The following is a 7,253-nucleotide window of genomic DNA, read 5'->3' on the forward strand; positions in this document are numbered from 1 at the left end:
AACCTAGCACATTTGGTCCTTATCTTGTGAACCTCCTTTTTGTCAGAAGGGAGTATTTCGTCTCGTAAAAACTCCATAATTTGGTCCATCCAGCTTGGTCCTTGGTTTACGTCTAAGGCCAACTCCACACTTCTCCCAATGCTCGGCTCACTCAGATACTCTACTGTCACCTCCTTTTAAACTCAGTTGGTACAGCTGCAGCCAACCAAGCTAATGAATTTGCGTGAGTATTCTGTCCAGAACTTATCAGTTCAATATATACCCTTTCGAAGGTATCAAGCAGATCTTTGGCTACCTGCACATAGGCCGCCATCTTTTCACTCCGGGTTTCGTATTCCCCGGACAGTTGATTGACCACGAGCTGTGAATCACAATATACCCTAACCCGTTTTACTTTCAATGTTCGTGCACTCCTCAATCCAGCTAGGAGTGCCTCGTACTCCGCCACATTATTTGATGCACTGAAACCTAGCCGGACAGACATCTCCAACATCACTCCATTAGGGGGAAAGAGCACAATCCCAATCCCTGACCCTATGTTACATGCTGATCCGTCAACAAACAGCTTCCATTCCAGGGGATCCTGTTCGGCTAGGGCTTGGTTCTTCTTTGCTGGTGGCACTGTTACCTGCTCCTTTCTCATAGGAGGCAAAGGTGCTACTACAGGCGAGAATTCTGCCACAAAATCAGCCAACACTTGGCCTTTGATTGCCGTGCGCGGCTGATAATTAATGTCATATTGGCTTAACTCGACGGACCAAGTTAAAATTCTTCCCGAGAAGTCTGCCTTTCATAGCACTGACTTCAATGGGAACTCAGTATACACTACAACTCTATGGCTCTGGAAATAATGTGGCAATTTTCTAATTGTTGTTCTTAATGCCAGGACTAATTTCTCGAGGGGCAGATACATCGTTTATGCATCTAGCAATGTTTTGCTCACATAATAGACAGGGATTTGCTCGGATCCCTTATCCCTTAACAGGACTGCACTCACAGCGTGTTCAAAAATAGCTAAATACAAAATTAGAGACTCACCTGGCTCTGGAGTTGAAAGACGGGGAGGGCGGGGGGGGAGAAGCCAAATATTTCTTTAGGTCCTGGAAGGCCTGTTCGCACTCTGCTCCCCATTCAAATCCTTCCATTTTCCTCAACAATTGGAAAAAGGGTCTGCACTTGTCACTTGACCGGCTGATGAATCTATTGAGGGTCGCTGCCATCCCAGTTAGCCTTTGGACTTCTTTAGTTGTCTTAGGACTCTGTAAATTCTGTAAGGCCGTTATTTGGTCAGGGTTTGCCTCAATCCCTCTTATGGTTATAAGGTGACCCAAGAACTTTCCAGAACCGACTCCAAACGCACACTTCGAGGCGTTGAGCTTCAGTTTGTACTTCCTTAAGATTTCAAAAGCCTCTTTCAAATATGCTATATGGCCTTGTCCAGTTTTACTTTTTACCACCATGTCGTCTATGTAAACCTCCATAGTTTTGCCGAGCAGTTTCCTGAACATGATGATTGCTAATCTTTGATATGTTGCCCCTGCATTTTTCAATCCAAAGGGCATGACACTATAACAGTACAACCCTTGTGGTGTAATAAAAGAAGACTTTTTTTGATCAGGCCCAAACATGGCAATTTGATGATATCCTCGATATGCATCGAGAAAACTCATCCGCTCATATCCAGCGGTGGCATCTACTAACTGGTCAATTCTGGGAAGAGGGAAGCTATCCTTTGGGCATGCTTTGTTCAAGTCTGTGAAATCTACACAGACACGCCATTTTTCGTTCTTCTTTTTCACCACCACTGTGTTGGATAACCATTCTGGATAATAAACCTCTCGTATTGCCGTGGCTTCCAACAAACGATCTACCTCTTCGATAACAGCGTCAACATGCTGCACAACTGCCCTTCTCTTTCTCTGAATGACTGGTTTATGTTGTGGATCAACGTTCAAGTGGTGGCAGATGATATCTGCATCCACCCCAGGCATTTCCTCTGGCGTCTAGGCAAACACGTCAACGTATGTCTTTAGGAAACTCACCAGTTCAGCCTCTTCCTCTGCTGGCAGTGATTCCCCAATTAAAAAATACCTATCAGGATCAGTCTCGTTGATCTGTATTTTTTTCAAACCCTCAATGAACCTTTCCATTGGGTTCTTCCCGACGTCCTTGATAGTCGGTTGATCCAGGACTTCCACCGTATGGACATGGTGGGCGTTTTGGATTCTCTTTACGATGGACACCAAGCATTGTTGAGCTACCTTCTGGTTACCCTTAATCTTTTCAATCCCATTGGATCCTGGGAACTTTACCATTTGATGGAAGGTGGAAGAGACTGCCCTCATTTTGTGTAACCATGTTCTCCCTATAATCACGTTATAGGAGGATGGCACATCCACCATCAGGAAGTCAGTTCGTAGTACCACTGTCCCAGCCTGAACAGGCAAAGTTACCTTTCCTAATTGCCAAACTGCTCCTGCCCCAAATCCGACCAAGGGGGTTACTGACTGTACCAAATCTGCTTGAGTCAGTCCCAACTTCTTGAATGCATCATAATATAGCACCTCGGTGCAACTCCCTGAATCCACCAGGATTCTTTCCATGTCATATTCCCCAACTCATAGGGTTATGACTAAAGCATCATTGTGAAGTACCTGGACTCCTCCCAGATCCTCATCCGTGAAAACTATGCCCTTGTTGCATGTTTCTTCGTCATGCCCTCTTTTCTTTCCCAATTGCATCACATGTTGGTCATGTTTGATTTGTCTCTGGAGTAATCTCATGTCATTTCTCTTATAAGGCTCGGCCAATCCATGTATCATATGGATTTTACCCTTTGGATTCTGCTCGTAATCCAATTCCATTGCTTTTTCTTTATCCTTGGGATCTTCCTGGATAAATTCCTTGAGATAACCTCGCAAGACCAAATCGTTAAGGTGTCTTTTAAACATCTCACAATCCTCAGTCATATGGCCCCAATCCTTATGGTAACTGCAGTGCTAATTCGTAGCACGTTTTGTATTTTTATCTCCACCAAGACTTGGGGGCCACTTGAAGTAAGGCTGATTCTTTATTCGATAAAGAATCCTATAGATGGGCTCCTTCCAAACCATGGTAATGGAAAAGAAAGATTTGGGATCAGGTGCTTGTTTATTCGGCTCTCTCTTAGCCTGCCCATAGTCCCTCCTCTCTCGATAGGTTTTGGGCTTTGGCTTATCTGCTTTCTTTGCAAGGCCTCTGACTTGCTCAGTAACTACCTTGCCGTCTTCTCGGAGTATGTCGTCTTCGTTCCTAGCATGCTGCTCTATCCGTTCCATTAACTTTGCTAGTATTCTCACAGGACTCATGTTCAAGGACTTACGCAGTTCTCCCCGAACAGGCAACCCGATTTTGAACGTGGCTATCGCGTATTCCTCACTGCAACCTTCAATCTCATTGAAAGTCTCCTAGTATTTTTTTGCATAACTTCTGATCGGCTCATCCTCGCCTTGCTTCATAAAGAAGAGACTCTCAAAAGTTTTTGGAGCTCTTCTGCTTGTTAAGAAATGAGCAGTGAATTCTTCGGCCAACTGCACCTATGTTCGGATGGAGCGTGGTCCCAACTTATGGAACCAAGAATAAACTACCTTCCCCAAACTTGATGGGAACATCTTGCACATAATTGCATCGTCTCCTTCATGCATGAACATTGCCTGCTGGTAATGCTGTATGTGTGCCACGGGATTAGCATCTGTTTCGTAGATGACGAATGTTCCGTGTTTCACTCTGCTCTGCAAACTAGCCTCTTGTAACTTTCTTGCAAAAGGGGAGGATGCAATATTCCTCAATGCTTTTCTTGCTGCTTCTCGTGCAGTCATGGTTTCATCTTCTAGTCCCTTCATTTTGTTGGGTCTAGTCCTTTTCCAATCGGAATCAGGTCTCTCGTACCTGTCCCTATGATGTTTCCTAGTCCCATTCTCCTTAGGGGTAGAACTTCGGCCCCTGCTTCTCCTCCTTCTTGGAGAAGCCCTTCTTCGTTTCGGTGTTCGGCTCTTGCTCATGCCCCTCTCTTTTCGTGGAGAAGCTTTGCGTTGCCTTGAGGTTGGACTTCTGCTTCTGCTCTTTCTTCCTCGTGAAGGGGCTTCTCTGTATTTTACCATAACATACGCGTTGCCCCTAGAATTTCTTCAAGACAGTCCGGAGTCCTACGGGTGTTCCCGGATCCCCTCTAGCTCCCTGATCTCAGCTCTTGTTTTTTAATTAGACGAGCATACTCCTCGATTTCTTGCCTCTTTTTATCAAGGACATCTTCGCCGTAGTGCACACTCCTGGAGCGTGCAACTGATTCATCCCTTCGGTGGGATTTACTCCTTCTCGTGGATCTTGAAGCTGTCCCTCCCTCACTGTTCTTAGAGTTGTCATGAACAGTAAGGGGCCAGTCCTTACTCGTGGTCCGCCTTCGGGCTTTCTCGAAGCCCCGGGCGGAGATTTATCCCCATCTCCATCTAGCAAACTTTTTGGATCATGGGGTGTTGCTGGATCTATTTCCACCATGGTCGTTTTTTCTAAGGGAACTCTTTTGTTTCCCACAGACGGCGCCAATTGTAGGGGGATGAAAACAATTGGTGTTTCGAGTAGCACCAGATTGCAACGGCTACTCGTGCCTCTTCACCAGAACCCTAGTTCGTTGCATGAACCCTAATCTGCAAAACAGACAAGGGGTGAACGCACTTTTGCCCCTCGTGGCAAAGGCCCTCCGATGCCTAAGTTAGTATCACGTACTTAGCAGAAGAACCCTAATTTTCAGTAGGTAGACCGTATGAATGTGGCGTATGGCGTACCTTTTACCTCTTGGTTTACCTCATATTTATAGATTCATGGATGCTTGCTGCCCAAGTATCCGTGTTACCCTAGGTTTCCTACCGCGTATAGGAACCTAGAATATCGTGGATTCTCGTTCCCTTATCAGTTCATTACCTTAGTTCATTAAGGACTCTTTTCCATAGCTGGCCGAACATCCCACTCTCGTTGGGTATCCTATCTAGATCCTATATTCTCGGGATCTCATTCCTTAACGGAATAACACTGCTTCTGGACCCTTCCAGAGCGTTCTTCCTTCTTTAGCACTTGACTAGAGTTCTTTCCTTGTTCGGCTATCTCATTGCCGAATAGGTTGCCTGGGTTAGCTACTTCACATGTAACTAGTCCTGCAATAACATTTGGACAAATGCCATTGTATATCTATATCTGTCGAACAGATAGCTTGGACCAATGACTTCTCATGCCACTTGTCCATATCGCCGATCACCGCTCATGGTGGTTCATATCATTGTATTTTTTCCGTGATCCCTCGTACCACGTGTTCGGCCGTTTAGTTGTACCTGTTCGGGAATACCTCCCTACAATTGTGATCTCAGTTTCCATTTTTCTTGCATAACTACTTAATTTCTCTTTACTCAATGGTTTTTTCCCCTGATAGTTCTTTTTTTCTTTGAGCATTGGATATTCATTCAAAAAAGCCATGCGAAATCTATAAAGGGGATCCTCACATAAACAGAGGAAAGAGCCAAAACCTATACGAAGACCCGAAACATCACATATTGCAAAGCAGATTGAACATAGTTCTGGTATAGTGGTAGCCAAACAATGAGGATGTGAGCAAGCTCCAACCGGAACTTGAAAATAGTTATCTGATATTCGGTACTTGTTTACTTTTTTGTTTCCCATAGCTGCTTAGAAAAGATTAAAGGGAGGGACCAGACATCATCATATTCCAATTCTCAAAACGACATCGCTTCGAAATTTTTTACTGAGCACGTGATTCGTGCGGAGCACGGACCCCAACACTAGTTGTCTTAAAAGCATCAAGTTTCCTCGCCAAAGGTATGAGCGAGGAAAAATATATATTTCCTCACCTATTCTGATACAATTGGTGAGGATTTTTTTTGTTGCCATTATAGTTTAGGCGAGGAATTTTTTTTATATTTAATTCACTTTTTTCGTTGCCTATAAGACTTTTCCGTATTTAATTCACGTTTTTTAATCCCTAGTCAACTTTTTCCATTTTCAACTCTTTTTAATCTAGAACGTAAGATGTCGTGTTCAAACTTTTTTGTGTTCATGCCAATAGTTTTTTGGGAAAATGACGGCCCAGGACGTGTTTTGATAATTAATACCCGCCAAAGACATGCTGAGAACATTTGTTAATGCTGAAAATGTCCTTGGAAGATATTAATTATCAAACACGTCCTTGGCCGTCATTTTCCCTAATTTTTTCGTTAGAGCAAGCAACTTGACGCCACTACGACACCCATATCAATTTGCCACGTAAGTTGACTTCGTATAATTTACATTGAATCTAGGCCCAACTGGTTTTGAAGCCTGAGGATGGCAACGGATAGGGACCCTGTTCCATATCCAATCTCCAGTTGAAGCGTCCTTTACCATTCCTGCTGCGATCCCCATTGAGATATCCAAAGGGGCCTATAAAGGAACATAAATCCAAGTAGTGGCTCCTATTTTTGCCATCTTCGGACAAAAATGCCCCTGAGTTCAGAAACTGGTTGGCTAAATTTACTTCTTTGGAATTTTAGGCATTTTGGTAATTTTGCTCTGAAAAGTGGTGGACCATAGACATTATTTAGGTTATTTACAAATTACTTTAACGGATTTTCGGACTTTCAATATTTTCCGTTTGCGTCCCTATTTTTCTACACTATTTTTTCATGCAATGGTGTTGGGCTTGGAGGCTTTCCGATAAATTGCCTCCTCCGGCTACTGTATATGCGGGAATCCTGCTTGGAATCTAGGTCGTCTGTCTCCTCCAATCCATTTGTTCACATCTTCTTCCCATTTTCATCCATCCGTCCGCCACCATCTCTGCGACAGACGGCCAGTCAGGCGTCTCAGAGTAGATGATGGCCGATTAGCTGCAAGAGGAGAAGATTTGGAGAGAAAAGTTAGGAAAAGCTTAGTGGCTGGGTCGTCTTCGGCTCCAATTGCAAATACGAGGACGCCTGATTTGTTCAACAGAGTCGTCAGTTCTTTCAGAACTCAGCAAATCCTGTGAGTCCTTTTCCCCTTGTTTCCTTTTGGGTTATCGATCGGGGTGCTTCGGATTCGTGTATCAAGGGTTGAGGCCTAGTCGATTGATTGCTGTGTGCTTTTTATGGGGAACCCTTCAAGCACTGCCCTTGTGACGACGCCGACGAGTCATGTGTCGCCAACGCCATTGGTAACCTGTGCCAAAGCTTCCTCCTGCCCTATGGTGTTTG

Source organism: Rhododendron vialii, chromosome 3a (assembly GCF_030253575.1).
Source record: "Rhododendron vialii isolate Sample 1 chromosome 3a, ASM3025357v1".
NCBI classification, from domain to species: Eukaryota; Viridiplantae; Streptophyta; class Magnoliopsida; order Ericales; family Ericaceae; genus Rhododendron; species Rhododendron vialii.